Genomic DNA, 20,704 nt, shown 5'->3' with positions numbered 1-20,704 from the left:
GTTTTGGTGTCGAAAGACCCTCTCTTCTATTCCTTGCAATTAATGGCATTCGAGCCGCGGGTACAGTAGCTTGAGTGCTTTTTCTAAAGGGTAAAGAGGAGTAGCAACTAGGGCTTGAAGTGCCAAAGTACACCTAAAAAGTTTACACCTAAAAGTTGTTAGAATGGCTGACAATATTAAAGAGAGTGAAATTAATGTTGATAACTTTGATTTTGCTCATGAGCAAGCTACTAATGATGCTTCAATGCTTGTTAATTATCTTGTTTCTAGGCTTCAACAAGCCATGGGCAATCCATCTCTCCAAAGTGAAGTGCAACGGCAGCTCCGTGCTCACGGGATTCTCCAAGCTCATCACCATGACGAGAGAACACCTAGGAAGCCTCCTTGTGAGACTACCAAAAGAGGTCTCTCTCCGATTCGGGAAGAAGAAGAGAATCCATATGAAGGGCTCAAGAACTTACTTCTTGATGATGCATCTCCTTCCCAAAGGAGAACTCAAGAGCCTCCACCGAAGGAACGAGAAAGAAGCGAGTCTCCCGCCACCTCGGCGGAGATGGCTCCACGAAGACGGCGGGCTAAACGCTCTCCATCACCACCAAAGCGGAGAAGACCATCACACTCTTCTCCACGCCATAATTCAAAGAGGGATGATAAAAAGCAAGAGAAGAAAAAGGCGAGAAAGAGGACACCCTCTTCTCCATCTTCTTCATCCTCTTCCTCTTATGAAAGCTATGGTGAAGACGACAAAGATCAAGACAAGAAAAAGGCGAGAAAGAGGTCACCCTCTTCTCCACCTTCTTCAAATTCTTCATCTTCTGAAGAAAGTGATGGTGCAACTTTTGAACCATCAAAAAGAAGAGGCCATAGGAAATCCTATGCCGCATGGAAGAGGTCGTCCAAGCTGAAGAAATTCAAAGAGGGAGGGAAGAGCATCTCTTTCCTTACCTATGATGGCACCTTCGGTGCTACAGACAAAGTTTTGGCCTTTATCCAGCAATTCGATGCGGCGTTTGGAGATGAGGGCTTCACGGAGTCCTCTAAGCTACGCCATGTAGCTATGCACTTTCAAAAGTCCGCCAGACAATGGTGGTCTAGCCTACGAGCCAACGGTGAAGCTCCACGAACATGGAGGGCTTTAAGAGCTTCCATTATGAAGCAGTTTTTGGCCACCGATGCCAAAGACAAAGTACTCACCGAATGGCGAAGCTTAAAGCTCTCTCCCAATGAATCCATCCACAAATATGTAGACAAGTTTTGGGACCTACAACTCAAAGCCACTGTCTTCAAAAAGTTGGATTTTGGAGAGCAAAAGCAACAATTTTGTGCGGGCTTAACCGAAGAAATGGCGGAGTATGTCAACTCCCAAAGGCCACGTACCATATCGGTAGTAATACACCATACTATGGTGGCCTCGCGAATCAATTTCCAAACGGGGGGTAAAAGAAATAATAAGCCCCCGGAAAACAAAGGTTCCAATGAGCCTAAAGGGAAGGACAATGTCCAAAAGTCTCCTAAGGGCAATTCCAACAAAGCTAAAGAGAAGGGAGTTTACAAAGGAAAGAATAAACTCTCTCCTGAAGAGCTTGAGCGTTATCGTAAAGATAACCGGTGTTTCAAGTGCGGCGAACAAGGGCATGCGTACCGCGCTTGTCCCCAAAAGAACAACCGCCAAGATCCTCCTAGAGCTTCTTTGGTTGAAATCCAAGAGGAGGAGATTCACCAAACTCACCACAAAGGATCTCCTCTATGCCATGCTTGGGGAAAGGTAAGAGAACATGATGCTTTTATTCTCTTTGACCCTGGTTCTACTCACAATTTCATATCTATGGAGTTAGCCACCAAGCTAGGCATACAATCCTACGAGATGGGAGATATCCTACCCGCAGACAGTGCCTTCAAGGGGCAAGAAGCTTCAGTCACTCCCTTAATCGGGAAATTGAGGCTTCATGTCCAAGGCTATGTGGACAAAGAGGACTTCTTTATCTCTCCTCTCAAGCATGAGGATGTAATCCTAGGGGCACCATGGTTTGACCGTCTGGCTGCCCATGTTAAATTTCCTGAAAGGAGAATCTCCTTTAAGTTCAGGGAAAAGGACATGTATATAGATGCTAGGGAGATGGGTAACACCATTCCCATTGTACATACACTAGCTTTCAACAAGTCAATAAAGAGCTCTATTTCCGTGTACATGATTTTTGTTAAAGATTCTCAAAATGAACCTAATGCTTTAGCAAAAGAAAATAAAAACAACCAAAAGGAATTAGAGTTATCCAATTTTCTCAAGGGGTTTCAAGATGTCTTTATTGACGACATCCCTTGTGAGCTACCTCCTAAACGAGGTAATGACGACCATGCAATTGAACTTCTTCCAGGAAGTTCACCGCCTAACAAACCTCCTTATAGAGTTTCTCAAGCTCAACAAGAGGAGATTATGCGGCAAGTGCATGAGTTAATTGAGAAGGGCATGGTTAGGCCTAGCTCATCTCCATTTTGCTCACCTGTGCTATTAGTGCAAAAGAAAGACGGCACATATCGTATGTGTGTCGACTATAGAGCACTAAATAGGATCACTATCAAGAATAGGTTTCCCGTTCCACGGGTAGAAGACCTATTTGATAAGCTACAAGGATCGACCTACTTCAGTAGGATTGACCTAAAAAGTGGCTATCATCAAATAAGGATAGTTGATCAAGACATTGTAAAGACCGCATTTCGTACTACATTTGGTCTTTACGAATACATTGTCATGCCTTTTGGCTTGACTAATGCACCAGCCACATTTAACCGCTTGATGGAGAAGCTGTTCAGACCTCATCGAACCTTCACTGGAGTGTTCTTTGATGATATTATCATCTACTCTAATTCCTTAGAGGAACACAAGCAACACCTCCAGGTAATATTTCAAGTTTTAAGAGAGAATAGACTTTATGTTAATCGAAAGAAAAGTGAATTTTTCTTGCAAGAGATTCAATATTTAGGTCACATTATCTCTCAAGATGGAATCCAAATGGATCCATCCAAGTTAGAGGTAATAAAAGGATGGCCTAAACCAAGGAATCTTCATGAACTAAGAAGCTTTATAGGTATGTGTGCATACTATAGACGCTTCATAGAAAAGTTCTCACAAATTGCGGGACCATTACATGACCTAACAAAGAAAAATGTTAGGTATACGTGGTCTGCTAAGGAGAACAATGCTTTTGAAAAGCTTAAAGAAAAGCTTATCTCTCAACCTGTGCTTACACTACCGGATCTCTCAAAACCATTTGAGGTCCAATGTGATGCTTGTGGTGATTGCCTTGGGGCTGTTTTGCTCCAAGAAGGGCACGCCATAGGCTATGAGAGTCGAAGGCTCGACCCTGTTGAGCAAGCTTTAGGCATATACGAAAAAGAACTCCTTGCAGTTCTACATGCCTTAGACTCATGGAAGCACTATTTATTGGGGACTCCTTTCATTCTGCGAACGGATCACCAAAGTCTTAAGTACTTCATGGCGCAGACCAAGCTCTCCGACAAACAAATGAGGTGGGCAAATTTCCTTTCGCAATTTCATTTTCATATTGCTCACATTGCTGGCAAGCATATTCAAGTAGCCGATGCACTCTCAAGACGACCGAGAGTGAATGCGGTTTCCATAGCAACTCACAATGATCTATCTTTAATGATAGATGAGTATGCTATTGATCCCGATTTTAGAGATGTGATTTCAGCCCTTGCATTAGGGAAGAAAGAAGAACCATTTACTTTACAAGATGGTTATCTTCTCTATGGCAATAGACTATGCGTTACTAACTCACTACGTGAGAAAGTAATGTATGAATCTCATGCTCCCCCATATGCGGGGCATAGAGGGATTCAGTCTACCCTAAAGGGAATTGAAACATATTTCTATTGGCCTACCATGAAAGTGAACATACATGAGTATGTTTCCAAATGTGTGGTATGTCAAAAGACAAAATTTGATAGAGGGAAGCAACTTGGATTGCTTCAACCCTTGCCAATCCCTAATTCACCGTGGGAGAGCATATCCATGGATTTTATCTTTGGATTGCCTAAGTCTATCCATGGGAATACGGGAATATGGACGATAGTAGACAGGTTCAGTAAACAAGCTCATTTTATACCTGTCAAAAAGACTATCAAAGCCCATCAAATGGCAACCCTCTTCATTTCACAAATTTTCAAGTACCATGGCTTGCCAATGTCCATAGTGTCGGATAGAGATCCTAGAATGACCAGTAATTTCTGGAAGGGTCTCTTTGAGAATTTAGGAACAAGGCTAAACTTCTCTTCGGCCTATCATCCACAAACTGATGGCCAAAGTGAAATAGCTAACCTAACCATTCTCGATCTACTAAAAGCCTATGTAACGGAAGTAGATCAAAGATCCCAATGGGAGAAGTACTTACCCTTAGTAGAGTATGCTTACAATAACACTGTACATACTTCTACAGGAAAAGCACCTTTCGAGGTAATTGAGGGAAGATCAAAAAGTCCCTTGCTACTTAAGGTACATGGGAAGATCTTCGCTGCAGATGAGTATAGTCGAGACCTACAAGAATCTTTCCAAAAGATTAAGGATGCTATCTCTATCTCACAGCAAAGGCAAAAGGCTGCTGCTGACAAGCACAGAAGAGCCCAAGCCTTTAAAGAAAACGATTGGGTCTTGTTAAAGTTTCCCAAAGCTCGATTAAGGCACACGACGGGCAAGAATCCTACGGGCCACCAAAAGTACTATGCTAAACTAGCAAAAAGGTACTATGGTCCCTTCCAGATTCTTAGGCCAATCAATGAGATGGCCTATCAACTTAAGTTGCCCAATCATTGGCTCATACACAATGCTTTTCATGTGAGCCTCTTGAAGCCTTACAAAGGAGAGCCACCTCAAGAACCAACTATTGAAGACCCACCGGAGATCGAGGACCACGAGGAGGTGCTGCAGCCCGAGTCCATTCTCCGACATGAAGACAAGGTATTAAGAGGCGGTAAGACTATCCGACGATATCTTATTAAGTTTAAGAATTATCCTTTTGAAGATGCTAGATGGATGCAAGGCATACAATTAAAGGATAACCTAAACCTTGTCAATGCTTACAATGCTTCCCAAGAGTAAGCAAATGTACAAAATGTTAAAAATGAACAAAAATTTTTGTCTTATAAGACTCTCTTTTTCTTAGATCAAGTTTGCGGAGACGACGTCTCCCGAACACCAAGTAGAGCTTGTCACTCTACTATGGAAGACTGATAAGACTAATGTGCAGACATGCTTGCGACAGCCTCAGGCTCTCAAGCGCCAAATGGACTAGTCATCCATTATGGAATGATGTCGTAGGGTAACATAGGGATCCTCTACCCGCTAAGAAAAGGACTCATGCATATGCTTTATCTTCTCTACACCATAGTCGAGGACGACTATGATTTCAAGAGAGAGGTAATGTCATAATAATCAATATCTAATTCTCCTAAATGATTTTCTCATATTAAACTGATCATTTAATGTGGGGAAGTGCCAAGGGAGAAAAAGCTAGAATATTGGTTAAGTTAGCAGACCGGCCACAGTAGGGATCCAAAGGAGGGAAAATAGGGATCCAAAGGGGGGGCCATCTGCAAAAGAGCCATGTGAAACAACGGGCTAAAAAGACCCTAAGGTTCAGCCCATTAAGACTTCCAAAATGCAAAGGTTCCAAAATTCAAAGGTTGTGTCCAAAGGTCAACCTTAGGGAAAATTGGATGCTTAGTGTGTGCCCAAAAAGTCTTTCTAAATCCCTACATGGGAGGGGGCGAGCCCCAAAGCTAGGGGATGAGAGAGAAAGCCACACACACACACACAGGCTCCCTTTACACAAAGGGAATGAGGGACACATGTCAGCTCCCTAGGCCAGATGCCCACAAGCTATGTCCAATTCCTATTGGAAGACCCTTGAAGTGGACCAATGAGAATTAAGCTAGAGTAAATCTAGTTTAATTAATTTAAAAACATTTAATAAAAGAAACCAATAAGAATTAAGTGTCCTAGAAGACTATTGGGCAGTCTCCCAAGGGGTCCAATGAGCATTCAGGAGCCCCATGGCTTGCCTGATTCCTATTGGCCAGGAGGCAAAGGGGTCCAATGAGAGTTTAGTTTAATTATTTAATTATCTAAAGCTCTCACAAAGGGGAAAGGGGGACACATGTCAGAAGGCTATCACTTATGCTGCTTAATCCCTATTGGCTTGACCTGGGGAGGTCCAATGAGGCAAAAGCCAGACTAACTTAGCAGCTAGGGCTCGCCCAAGAGAGAGAGGGGGCTGATTTTTGCTTGGCATTCACTCTCACACTCTCACACTTGACCATGTGTGAAGGGAAAATACTCTATCTCCTCCCAAGCTTTAATGGAGAGCTCATCACCTACTCCAAGCTTGTGAGATAGAAGCCTACATCAACACTCTCTTGGCATGTGGATGCAAATCCAACCAAGAGCCAAGCTTCAATGCATGCTCATCTTCTCTACCAAGCTAATTACTAAGCTAAGCTATGCTAATATGAGTGATTATGTGAGGAGATGTACTTCTTTCTCGTAAGATACTTCTTTTTCCTCTCAATCTACTCTCATACCCTGCTAGCTCTCACCATCTTCGAAGGTGTGTGAGGTCTTGGGTCTGAGAACGGGGATAATTCAAGTTGTGTTTGATTAAGTGTTTTGCTTGGTGTATGAAGCTTCCATCTTCATTGCACTAGCTAGTCTTGAAGGAACACAAAGAATTGTATTGTACAATGTCTCTCTTGATGGGAGAAACCATAATACAAAGCCTTTTGGAGGGGGGACCGGCTCCATGCAAATCCGGTCCTCAACTATTGTCAATAGTTTAATTGCTCTCTCTTTTGAAAGTATTGTCGATGCTATCTAACTAGGTGTTATGCTTTTTGTTGCTCTCTCCACCCAAGCACTCTTGTAATTCTCATTAGGAATCAACTCTAATGAAATGCCCACTATGTTCATACTAAATTCCGCTACACATAAGATTTTAGGCCATTAAATGTTACATTGGTATCATAGCTCAAGGTTTCTCTTTTCTTGCTCAAGAAGGGAGGTCCTCAAGCTAGCTACAAATGGTTGGTATTATTAATTGCCTGTGAGTAAGTAGAATAGGGATTTTTCAGCCTTCAGTGCGCCTGCCTTTGTGCAGTTAACGGGGCATCACCGTCGAGAGCTATGGTCTTAATAATGGAGTCCTACGGGGCTTGCCTACGGCTTAACCACTATTGAGCTATTAGAAGCTTGACAGGAGCCGGTGCTGTTTTGGTGTCGAAAGACCCTCTCTTCTATTCCTTGCAATTAATGGCATTCGAGCCGCGGGTACAGTAGCTTGAGTGCTTTTTCTAAAGGGGTAAAGAGGAGTAGCAACTAGGGCTTGAAGTGCCAAAGTACACCTAAAAAGTTTACACCTAAAAGTTGTTAGAATGGCTGACAATATTAAAGAGAGTGAAATTAATGTTGATAACTTTGATTTTGCTCATGAGCAAGCTACTAATGATGCTTCAATGCTTGTTAATTATCTTGTTTCTAGGCTTCAACAAGCCATGGGCAATCCATCTCTCCAAAGTGAAGTGCAACGGCAGCTCCGTGCTCACGGGATTCTCCAAGCTCATCACCATGACGAGAGAACACCTAGGAAGCCTCCTTGTGAGACTACCAAAAGAGGTCTCTCTCCGATTCGGGAAGAAGAAGAGAATCCATATGAAGGGCTCAAGAACTTACTTCTTGATGATGCATCTCCTTCCCAAAGGAGAACTCAAGAGCCTCCACCGAAGGAACGAGAAAGAAGCGAGTCTCCCGCCACCTCGGCGGAGATGGCTCCACGAAGACGGCGGGCTAAACGCTCTCCATCACCACCAAAGCGGAGAAGACCATCACACTCTTCTCCACGCCATAATTCAAAGAGGGATGATAAAAAGCAAGAGAAGAAAAAGGCGAGAAAGAGGACACCCTCTTCTCCATCTTCTTCATCCTCTTCCTCTTATGAAAGCTATGGTGAAGACGACAAAGATCAAGACAAGAAAAAGGCGAGAAAGAGGTCACCCTCTTCTCCACCTTCTTCAAATTCTTCATCTTCTGAAGAAAGTGATGGTGCAACTTTTGAACCATCAAAAAGAAGAGGCCATAGGAAATCCTATGCCGCATGGAAGAGGTCGTCCAAGCTGAAGAAATTCAAAGAGGGAGGGAAGAGCATCTCTTTCCTTACCTATGATGGCACCTTCGGTGCTACAGACAAAGTTTTGGCCTTTATCCAGCAATTCGATGCGGCGTTTGGAGATGAGGGCTTCACGGAGTCCTCTAAGCTACGCCATGTAGCTATGCACTTTCAAAAGTCCGCCAGACAATGGTGGTCTAGCCTACGAGCCAACGGTGAAGCTCCACGAACATGGAGGGCTTTAAGAGCTTCCATTATGAAGCAGTTTTTGGCCACCGATGCCAAAGACAAAGTACTCACCGAATGGCGAAGCTTAAAGCTCTCTCCCAATGAATCCATCCACAAATATGTAGACAAGTTTTGGGACCTACAACTCAAAGCCACTGTCTTCAAAAAGTTGGATTTTGGAGAGCAAAAGCAACAATTTTGTGCGGGCTTAACCGAAGAAATGGCGGAGTATGTCAACTCCCAAAGGCCACGTACCATATCGGTAGTAATACACCATACTATGGTGGCCTCGCGAATCAATTTCCAAACGGGGGGTAAAAGAAATAATAAGCCCCCGGAAAACAAAGGTTCCAATGAGCCTAAAGGGAAGGACAATGTCCAAAAGTCTCCTAAGGGCAATTCCAACAAAGCTAAAGAGAAGGGAGTTTACAAAGGAAAGAATAAACTCTCTCCTGAAGAGCTTGAGCGTTATCGTAAAGATAACCGGTGTTTCAAGTGCGGCGAACAAGGGCATGCGTACCGCGCTTGTCCCCAAAAGAACAACCGCCAAGATCCTCCTAGAGCTTCTTTGGTTGAAATCCAAGAGGAGGAGATTCACCAAACTCACCACAAAGGATCTCCTCTATGCCATGCTTGGGGAAAGGTAAGAGAACATGATGCTTTTATTCTCTTTGACCCTGGTTCTACTCACAATTTCATATCTATGGAGTTAGCCACCAAGCTAGGCATACAATCCTACGAGATGGGAGATATCCTACCCGCAGACAGTGCCTTCAAGGGGCAAGAAGCTTCAGTCACTCCCTTAATCGGGAAATTGAGGCTTCATGTCCAAGGCTATGTGGACAAAGAGGACTTCTTTATCTCTCCTCTCAAGCATGAGGATGTAATCCTAGGGGCACCATGGTTTGACCGTCTGGCTGCCCATGTTAAATTTCCTGAAAGGAGAATCTCCTTTAAGTTCAGGGAAAAGGACATGTATATAGATGCTAGGGAGATGGGTAACACCATCCCCATTGTACATACACTAGCTTTCAACAAGTCAATAAAGAGCTCTATTTCCGTGTACATGATTTTTGTTAAAGATTCTCAAAATGAACCTAATGCTTTAGCAAAAGAAAATAAAAACAACCAAAAGGAATTAGAGTTATCCAATTTTCTCAAGGGGTTTCAAGATGTCTTTATTGACGACATCCCTTGTGAGCTACCTCCTAAACGAGGTAATGACGACCATGCAATTGAACTTCTTCCAGGAAGTTCACCGCCTAACAAACCTCCTTATAGAGTTTCTCAAGCTCAACAAGAGGAGATTATGCGGCAAGTGCATGAGTTAATTGAGAAGGGCATGGTTAGGCCTAGCTCATCTCCATTTTGCTCACCTGTGCTATTAGTGCAAAAGAAAGACGGCACATATCGTATGTGTGTCGACTATAGAGCACTAAATAGGATCACTATCAAGAATAGGTTTCCCGTTCCACGGGTAGAAGACCTATTTGATAAGCTACAAGGATCGACCTACTTCAGTAGGATTGACCTAAAAAGTGGCTATCATCAAATAAGGATAGTTGATCAAGACATTGTAAAGACCGCATTTCGTACTACATTTGGTCTTTACGAATACATTGTCATGCCTTTTGGCTTGACTAATGCACCAGCCACATTTAACCGCTTGATGGAGAAGCTGTTCAGACCTCATCGAACCTTCACTGGAGTGTTCTTTGATGATATTATCATCTACTCTAATTCATTAGAGGAACACAAGCAACACCTCCAGGTAATATTTCAAGTTTTAAGAGAGAATAGACTTTATGTTAATCGAAAGAAAAGTGAATTTTTCTTGCAAGAGATTCAATATTTAGGTCACATTATCTCTCAAGATGGAATCCAAATGGATCCATCCAAGTTAGAGGTAATAAAAGGATGGCCTAAACCAAGGAATCTTCATGAACTAAGAAGCTTTATAGGTATGTGTGCATACTATAGACGCTTCATAGAAAAGTTCTCACAAATTGCGGGACCATTACATGACCTAACAAAGAAAAATGTTAGGTATACGTGGTCTGCTAAGGAGAACAATGCTTTCGAAAAGCTTAAAGAAAAGCTTATCTCTCAACCTGTGCTTACACTACCGGATCTCTCAAAACCATTTGAGGTCCAATGTGATGCTTGTGGTGATTGCCTTGGGGCTGTTTTGCTCCAAGAAGGGCACGCCATAGGCTATGAGAGTCGAAGGCTCGACCCTGTTGAGCAAGCTTAGGCATATACAAAAAAGAACTCCTTGCAGTTCTACATGCCTTAGACTCATGGAAGCACTATTTATTGGGGACTCCTTTCATTCTGCGAACGGATCACCAAAGTCTTAAGTACTTCATGGCGCAGACCAAGCTCTCCGACAAACAAATGAGGTGGGCAAATTTCCTTTCGCAATTTCATTTTCATATTGCTCACATTGCTGGCAAGCATATTCAAGTAGCCGATGCACTCTCAAGACGACCGAGAGTGAATGCGGTTTCCATAGCAACTCACAATGATCTATCTTTAATGATAGATGAGTATGCTATTGATCCCGATTTTAGAGATGTGATTTCAGCCCTTGCATTAGGGAAGAAAGAAGAACCATTTACTTTACAAGATGGTTATCTTCTCTATGGCAATAGACTATGCGTTACTAACTCACTACGTGAGAAAGTAATGTATGAATCTCATGCTCCCCCATATGCGGGGCATAGAGGGATTCAGTCTACCCTAAAGGGAATTGAAACATATTTCTATTGGCCTACCATGAAAGTGAACATACATGAGTATGTTTCCAAATGTGTGGTATGTCAAAAGACAAAATTTGATAGAGGGAAGCAACTTGGATTGCTTCAACCCTTGCCAATCCCTAATTCACCGTGGGAGAGCATATCCATGGATTTTATCTTTGGATTGCCTAAGTCTATCCATGGGAATACGGGAATATGGACGATAGTAGACAGGTTCAGTAAACAAGCTCATTTTATACCTGTCAAAAAGACTATCAAAGCCCATCAAATGGCAACCCTCTTCATTTCACAAATTTTCAAGTACCATGGCTTGCCAATGTCCATAGTGTCGGATAGAGATCCTAGAATGACCAGTAATTTCTGGAAGGGTCTCTTTGAGAATTTAGGAACAAGGCTAAACTTCTCTTCGGCCTATCATCCACAAACTGATGGCCAAAGTGAAATAGCTAACCTAACCATTCTCGATCTACTAAAAGCCTATGTAACGGAAGTAGATCAAAGATCCCAATGGGAGAAGTACTTACCCTTAGTAGAGTATGCTTACAATAACACTGTACATACTTCTACAGGAAAAGCACCTTTCGAGGTAATTGAGGGAAGATCAAAAAGTCCCTTGCTACTTAAGGTACATGGGAAGATCTTCGCTGCAGATGAGTATAGTCAAGACCTACAAGAATCTTTCCAAAAGATTAAGGATGCTATCTCTATCTCACAGCAAAGGCAAAAGGCTGTTGCTGACAAGCACAGAAGAGCCCAAGCCTTTAAAGAAAACGATTGGGTCTTGTTAAAGTTTCCCAAAGCTCGATTAAGGCACACGACGGGCAAGAATCCTACGGGCCACCAAAAGTACTATGCTAAACTAGCAAAAAGGTACTATGGTCCCTTCCAGATTCTTAGGCCAATCAATGAGATGGCCTATCAACTTAAGTTGCCCAATCATTGGCTCATACACAATGCTTTTCATGTGAGCCTCTTGAAGCCTTACAAAGGAGAGCCACCTCAAGAACCAACTATTGAAGACCCACCGGAGATCGAGGACCACGAGGAGGTGCTGCAGCCCGAGTCCATTCTCCGACATGAAGACAAGGTATTAAGAGGCGGTAAGACTATCCGACGATATCTTATTAAGTTTAAGAATTATCCTTTTGAAGATGCTAGATGGATGCAAGGCATACAATTAAAGGATAACCTAAACCTTGTCAATGCTTACAATGCTTCCCAAGAGTAAGCAAATGTACAAAATGTTAAAAATGAACAAAAATTTTTGTCTTATAAGACTCTCTTTTTCTTAGATCAAGTTTGCGGAGACGACGTCTCCCGAACACCAAGTAGAGCTTGTCACTCTACTATGGAAGACTGATAAGACTAATGTGCAGACATGCTTGCGGCAGCCTCAGGCTCTCAAGCGCCAAATGGACTAGTCATCCATTATGGAATGATGTCGTAAGGTAACATAGGGATCCTCTACCCGCTAAGAAAAGGACTCATGCATATGCTTTATCTTCTCTACACCATAGTCGAGGACGACTATGATTTCAAGAGAGAGGTAATGTCATAATAATCAATATCTAATTCTCCTAAATGATTTTCTCATATTAAACTGATCATTTAATGTGGGGAAGTGCCAAGGGAGAAAAAGCTAGAATATTGGTTAAGTTAGCAGACCGGCCACAGTAGGGATCCAAAGGAGGGAAAATAGGGATCCAAAGGGGGGGCCATCTGCAAAAGAGCCATGTGAAACAACGGGCTAAAAAGACCCTAAGGTTCAGCCCATTAAGACTTCCAAAATGCAAAGGTTCCAAAATTCAAAGGTTGTGTCCAAAGGTCAACCTTAGGGAAAATTGGATGCTTAGTGTGTGCCCAAAAAGTCTTTCTAAATCCCTACATGGGAGGGGGCGAGCCCCAAAGCTAGGGGATGAGAGAGAAAGCCACACACACACACACAGGCTCCCTTTACACAAAGGGAATGAGGGACACATGTCAGCTCCCTAGGCCAGATGCCCACAAGCTATGTCCAATTCCTATTGGAAGACCCTTGAAGTGGACCAATGAGAATTAAGCTAGAGTAAATCTAGTTTAATTAATTTAAAAACATTTAATAAAAGAAACCAATAAGAATTAAGTGTCCTAGAAGACTATTGGGCAGTCTCCCAAGGGGTCCAATGAGCATTCAGGAGCCCCATGGCTTGCCTGATTCCTATTGGCCAGGAGGCAAAGGGGTCCAATGAGAGTTTAGTTTAATTATTTAATTATCTAAAGCTCTCACAAAGGGGAAAGGGGGACACATGTCAGAAGGCTATCACTTATGCTGCTTAATCCCTATTGGCTTGACCTGGGGAGGTCCAATGAGGCAAAAGCCAGACTAACTTAGCAGCTAGGGCTCGCCCAAGAGAGAGAGGGGGCTGATTTTTGCTTGGCATTCACTCTCACACTCTCACACTTGACCATGTGTGAAGGGAAAATACTCTATCTCCTCCCAAGCTTTAATGGAGAGCTCATCACCTACTCCAAGCTTGTGAGATAGAAGCCTACATCAACACTCTCTTCGCATGTGGATGCAAATCCAACCAAGAGCCAAGCTTCAATGCATGCTCATCTTCTCTACCAAGCTAATTACTAAGCTAAGCTATGCTAATATGAGTGATTATGTGAGGAGATGTACTTCTTTCTCGTAAGATACTTCTTTTTCCTCTCAATCTACTCTCATACCGTGCTAGCTCTCACCATCTTCGAAGGTGTGTGAGGTCTTGGGTCTGAGAACGGGGATAATTCAAGTTGTGTTTGATTAAGTGTTTTGCTTGGTGTATGAAGCTTCCATCTTCATTGCACTAGCTAGTCTTGAAGGAACACAAAGAATTGTATTGTACAATGTCTCTCTTGATGGGAGAAACCATAATACAAAGCCTTTTGGAGGGGGGACCGGCTCCATGCAAATCCGGTCCTCAACTGTTGTCAATAGCTTAATTGCTCTCTCTTTTGAAAGTATTGTCGATGCTATCTAACTAGGTGTTATGCTTTTTGTTGCTCTCTCCACCCAAGCACTCTTGTAATTCTCATTAGGAATCAACTCTAATGAAATGCCCACTATGTTCATACTAAATTCCGCTACACATAAGATTTTAGGCCATTAAATGTTACATTGGTATCAGAGCTCAAGGTTTCTCTTTTCTTGCTCAAGAAGGGAGGTCCTCAAGCTAGCTACAAATGGTTGGTATTATTAATTGCCTGTGAGTAAGTAGAATAGGGATTTTTCAGCCTTTCAGTGCGCCTGCCTTTGTGCAGTTAACGGGGCATCACCGTCGAGAGCTATGGTCTTAATAATGGAGTCCTACGGGGCTTGCCTACGGCTTAACCACTATTGAGCTATTAGAAGCTTGACAGGAGCCGGTGCTGTTTTGGTGTCGAAAGACCCTCTCTTCTATTCCTTGCAATTAATGGCATTCGAGCCGCGGGTACAGTAGCTTGAGTGCTTTTTCTAAAGGGGTAAAGAGGAGTAGCAACTAGGGCTTGAAGTGCCAAAGTACACCTAAAAAGTTTACACCTAAAAGTTGTTAGAATGGCTGACAATATTAAAGAGAGTGAAATTAATGTTGATAACTTTGATTTTGCTCATGAGCAAGCTACTAATGATGCTTCAATGCTTGTTAATTATCTTGTTTCTAGGCTTCAACAAGCCATGGGCAATCCATCTCTCCAAAGTGAAGTGCAACGGCAGCTCCGTGCTCACGGGATTCTCCAAGCTCATCACCATGACGAGAGAACACCTAGGAAGCCTCCTTGTGAGACTACCAAAAGAGGTCTCTCTCCGATTCGGGAAGAAGAAGAGAATCCATATGAAGGGCTCAAGAACTTACTTCTTGATGATGCATCTCCTTCCCAAAGGAGAACTCAAGAGCCTCCACCGAAGGAACGAGAAAGAAGCGAGTCTCCCGCCACCTCGGCGGAGATGGCTCCACGAAGACGGCGGGCTAAACGCTCTCCATCACCACCAAAGCGGAGAAGACCATCACACTCTTCTCCACGCCATAATTCAAAGAGGGATGATAAAAAGCAAGAGAAGAAAAAGGCGAGAAAGAGGACACCCTCTTCTCCATCTTCTTCATCCTCTTCCTCTTATGAAAGCTATGGTGAAGACGACAAAGATCAAGACAAGAAAAAGGCGAGAAAGAGGTCACCCTCTTCTCCACCTTCTTCAAATTCTTCATCTTCTGAAGAAAGTGATGGTGCAACTTTTGAACCATCAAAAAGAAGAGGCCATAGGAAATCCTATGCCGCATGGAAGAGGTCCCTGGCTTTATTATGAACGGCTTGGATTTTATCCCCTAGAGTAAGCAAATATACAAATGTTTAAAATGAACAAAGTTTTTGTCTTATAAGACTCTCTTTTTCTTTATTGTGCACAAATGTGAACTAGTATGCATGCTTAGATCAAGTTTGTGGGGTAACCCATGAAGTCCATGATGCTAGAGAAAGCTTTAGCCGGGACACAGGAGCAATGAGATTGGTAGCAGACCATAGACGTATGAGACCATCTCAAGTAGCCAAGTGTATGCCAAAGAAGTATGGTGGTTCAGGAGATCCGTATGCACATCTGTCACTCTTTAAGCAAGTCTTAAGAGCTGAGCAGATAACAGATTTCCATACACAATACGAGGGATTTGGTCTTACTCTAGAAGGTACGGCATTGACATGGTTTCAACCACTGAACAGAGGGGGATTCCATGACATTGACCATTTGCTAAGAGAGTTTGCTGAGGAATTCTCAAAACGAGGGATTAAGCACAATACGGTCTCACAAATATATGCTTTTAAACAGAGAGAACACGAAAAAGTGAAGGAAGCTTCACTTCGCTTCAAACAATACATTGAGAGATGTCCAGTACGTGAACGACCACAAGATGACAGACTATCTGTTCTCTTTATTGAAGGATTGAGAAACGACACTCTCAAGAAGGACTTGCACTTGAAAACTTGTACAAGTTTCGAGCAAGTAACGAGAGAAGCATTGTACTTAGTGGATAACTGTACGGTTTATGGAGAGGTGTCAGCGGATACAGATTTTGCATCCAGTAGCTCTTCCTCCGTAGTGAGCGAGACTACTACTAAAAAGAATGTTCAAACAACAACCATGCCAAATGTAGAGCAAATGATAGAAGAGGCTCTAAAAAGGATGGCACCATACCAAAAACCATTGCCAAAACCACTGAAATGGTGTGCGATTGAACAAAAATGGACAACCAATCCAACAGAGGAGTGCTATTACAACAAAGGGTATGTAAGGGAGCATTAGTATGCACCTCCTGCTCAATTAGTACCACCTCAGGTACATCCAGTACCTCGATACCCAACGGGAAATGTACCAGGACCTATGGGGATAGAAAGACCGCAACCGGTATTGGGACAACAACCACCTTTACCAGGACCAAGACCAGTGGGCATTAGATATGCACCAACCTTAGAGAATCAGGAAGAACAAGCCTTAGTGCCTGTTCAAGCCTATTATGAAGAATCTGGTGCACACATGTCTCCAACTGTGTATTACCCACCAGAAGAACCCAAACAACCAGAACCATGGGGCATGATTGGGAATGTTGGAACACCAACAGTTACAAGTGCTTCTGATGAAGAGAGATACAATTTGGACGCAAGAACATTGATGTTCATAGCTCATGGAGGGTTAACAGGACAAAGACCATCCTATCCACAAAGGACGAATCAAATGGGACCAAGACCAGCACTAGGACCCTGTTACAAGTGTGGAGGTGACCATCTGATGAATGTTTGTCCACATACGGAAATCATTAGAATTAACGCTTATTGCACTGAGTGTGGGGTTAGTCACTTCATTGAGGATTGTTCAAAGAATCCAAAAAAAGTGCAAAAGACGACATTGAATATGCTAGAAACTATTCCTACCAGCAGTGGGTCTGAAAATGAAACTCTGATACCAACGCAAGTTGTTACTAGAGCTGAAGCTAAGAAAACCACTAGAGAACTTGAGAATGGAAAGTTAGCGACTGAAGTGGTTAGTCAAGGACCGCGGAGTCAGAGAAACACATGGAAAGCTAGAAAATCACGCATGAAGTTGAGAAAAGAACGTGAAGACGCTATTCTAGCTGAGGAACTAAAGCGAACTCAAGATAGATTAGAAAAACTTGAGAGTCAAAACGGAAAACGAGAGATGAGCCCGGAAAGAACAAAACAAAAGAGTATCAAAGAAACAACGAGCTTAAGCTCAGGGGGATCAGTGCTAGTCGACAAAGTACACGAACCATTGGACGCTCTGATGAGAGCTTACGAAGCTAGGTTAAAGAACAACCAAACACAAGAACAGAGGTGGATGACATACCCAAACGCGGAATTGGAAAAGCAGAGACTTGAAATGTGCCAGAGAATGATTGAGAATGCACAAGCCTTATTAGAACCACCAAGAGAAACAATGAATTGTGGAACGAAAAACCCAATTCAGCAAGAGACTATCATTTCACGGGTAGCTGAAAAGATTCCCAGTGCACAAAAGCCTGAAAATACACACAAGGATGACCGCATAGTATTGAACACAACCAATCAGGAGATAGAGAGTTTTCATCCAGTCATACAGAGGATTTACGAAAAAGATGAGGATTACAATGAATTTTGGAAACAAGTGAGAGAGGCAAACTTTGCAAACGAGCTAAGTTGCCAAGCTAATCAGACAAATTGGGAAAAGGACATCAGGAATCCTCCCATAATGGAATTTGAGGTAGGATCTCAAGTGGACTTGGATCTGCAATCTTACTGGGGAGATGGGGGCTCTGTTAGAACAATGGAGAGCAAACCTCATTCACTGAATACCTTACCTTCATACTTAGGAGAGTATGAAGCAAAATCTGAGATCAGAGCACTTCCCTCACGAAGAATTTCATCAAAAAAATTCATGGACTCGCAAGGATTGATAGAGATCTTGTCAACACCAGTGACATGCACTATCACTCTAGCTGAGCTTTTGAGGCTAAGACCACATATGTGGACCACTGTAGGAAAATGCTTGGAGAAATTTGGGATAAAAGACCCAACATCGAGACTGCAAGAGGGTATACAAGAGCTGAGCAAACCACAAAAGAACGCTAAGCCTGTACCCTTAAACAAGATCGGAGAGTATTGCGAAGGTGAAGAGGGGAATACAACCTTACTAGTTGAATTCCAAGGAGTGAACACGATGGCAATACTAGACAGCGGAGCTGGGGTAGCCATTGCTACAAAAGAAATCTAGAAAAAATGGGGGAAACCAGCAATAAGGAAGACTAGGTTGAAACTCCAATTAGCAGATGGACACATGGAAAAACCTATGGGGTTATTAGAGAAAGTCGTAGTGACTTCTTGCGGCATTGAATACGAAAATACTTTTGCTATTGTCGATTTTGGAAAGGAGAATAACTATGATATCATACTGGGAAGACCATTCATGAGACAGTTGAAAATGGTCCAGGATTGGGGCTACGATCACATATACCTGAGAAATATGGAAACCACTACACGTGTGAACCTGAAAGACCATAGCTACAAAGATGTGAACCGAACACCGGTAGAGGAGTTTGATTCAGCTACTTTGGCGGGATCCGAATTTCCAGCTTGGTTAGATAAGCCGAAGGAGTTATGGATGTGTGGAGCCTTGAACTGTGGAAGTCTGAGGCGAGAAGAATATGTTTTAGAAAGGGCTATCGAAGACGAAACTTATATAGGAGAACCCTTTCCAGAGGACACGCTTGAACCATTAGAATGGACACACATTCTAGCAACCCTAGATGTTTGTGCAATTCCGAATGGTCCCACAACGAAATTTTGCGACAAGGACGGGTACGACGTGGTTCCGTACTTCATGTTGAGAACTGTACTCGAAAAAGAAACTGAAAAGAACGATACACTGGAAAAGGAAGATGAAGAAGAGGTGTTTCATGACATTCCCGATCATCCAGAGTGGGGAAATGAAGCAGACAATGAGTCAACGGACAATTCAAGCGGAAACGAAGAAAATATAACGGATGTCCTATTTTATGATTTTTCGAACCAAACTAAACAACGCCAGAAACGCTATAGAGCAAAGAGAAAAACAAAGGGGATTAGAACCAATCCAATGCCTAGAATAAGAGGAAAAAATCAATTCCTAATGCTAGTAAAGGCGGAAGATTGTGCTAAGGACAAGATTTCTGGAAGAATGAGAGGCAATGATCAAAAGAGTTTACTAAAAGACAAAAGAGGCTCAAGAAATCAAGTTCAAAGGAATGGAACGAAAACTGAAACAGAAAAATCAGAAAAGAACAAGCACAATAGAGAACACACGGAGTCCAAGTTAGAACGTAGAAACAAGTACAGAGAGCTCAAGAAAACTCTGAAAAAAGTTTGGACGACAGAAATTGAGAGTGGAGAGGACGAAAACACCAAAATCAAGGAAAACATGGATGTTCCCTCCCACTACAGGAAATTCACAATAGAGGATAGGAAGGTGGTATTAACCCAACCTATTCGAGAGAGAAAGGAGAACGAATCTTATGATGGACCGGAGGATGCAAAAAAAGTTGATTTAGCAGCTCCAAGTGAGACACCTAGACCGGTGTACATAGCCACAGATTTGTCTCCAGGCGAGGAAGAGAGACTTTTGAGTCTTCTCAGAGAGTACAAGGATGTGTTTGCATGGTCTTATAAGGACTTAAAGGGAGTTGACCCATCGATATGCCAACACACAATCCCACTAAAACAAGATGCAAAGCCTAGCAGACAGAGACCATACACATATAATGATACGTTTGCTAAGCGAATCAAAGAAGAGATAGATAAGCTAATGGAAGCTGAATTCATATACGAGATTGAACACACCGATTGGGTATCTCCAATTGCGATGGTACCCAAGAAGAACGGAAAACTCCGAGTGTGTGTCAACTTAAAGAAAGTGAATGCTGTAACAATCAGGGACAATTATCCCCTGCCGATAACTGATCATGTTCTAGAGTGTGTATCAGGGAAAACAACATACTCCTTTCTTGATGGTTTTTCAGGATATGACCAACTAGCCATAGCACCGGAAGATCAACATAAAACAGCTTTTGCAACGGAGTGGGGAATTTATGCTTATCGGGTTATGCCTTTTGGTCTAACCAATGCTCCCGCAACCTTCCAGAGGCTGATGACGCATGCTTTCAAAGAATACTTAAGGTTGTTTCTAGAAATATACATGGATGACTTATGTGTACATTCTCTACTGAGAGATGAGCATCTAGAACACCTAAGAAAAGTATTTGAGAAATGTAGGACATATCGCATTTGTCTCAATCCTGAGAAATGTGTGTTTATGGTCCGACAGGACAGAATTCTGGGACATATTGTCTCACAGAACGGAATATCCACGGATCTAGAGAAGATAAAAGTTATAGTGGATATGCCTAGACCAACCAATGCGAAACAAGTACAGAGCTTTATGGGACATTGCGGATATTATAGATGATTCATTTACATGTACGCTATAATAGGCCGCCAACCAATTTACAAGCTAATAGTGAACTTTGAATG

This window comes from Adiantum capillus-veneris, chromosome 11 (genome assembly GCF_014529385.1).
Source record: "Adiantum capillus-veneris isolate H3 chromosome 11, ASM1452938v2, whole genome shotgun sequence".
In the NCBI taxonomy this organism is placed as follows: Eukaryota; Viridiplantae; Streptophyta; class Polypodiopsida; order Polypodiales; family Pteridaceae; genus Adiantum; species Adiantum capillus-veneris.
Note: the sequence above shows the minus strand (reverse complement) of the source record.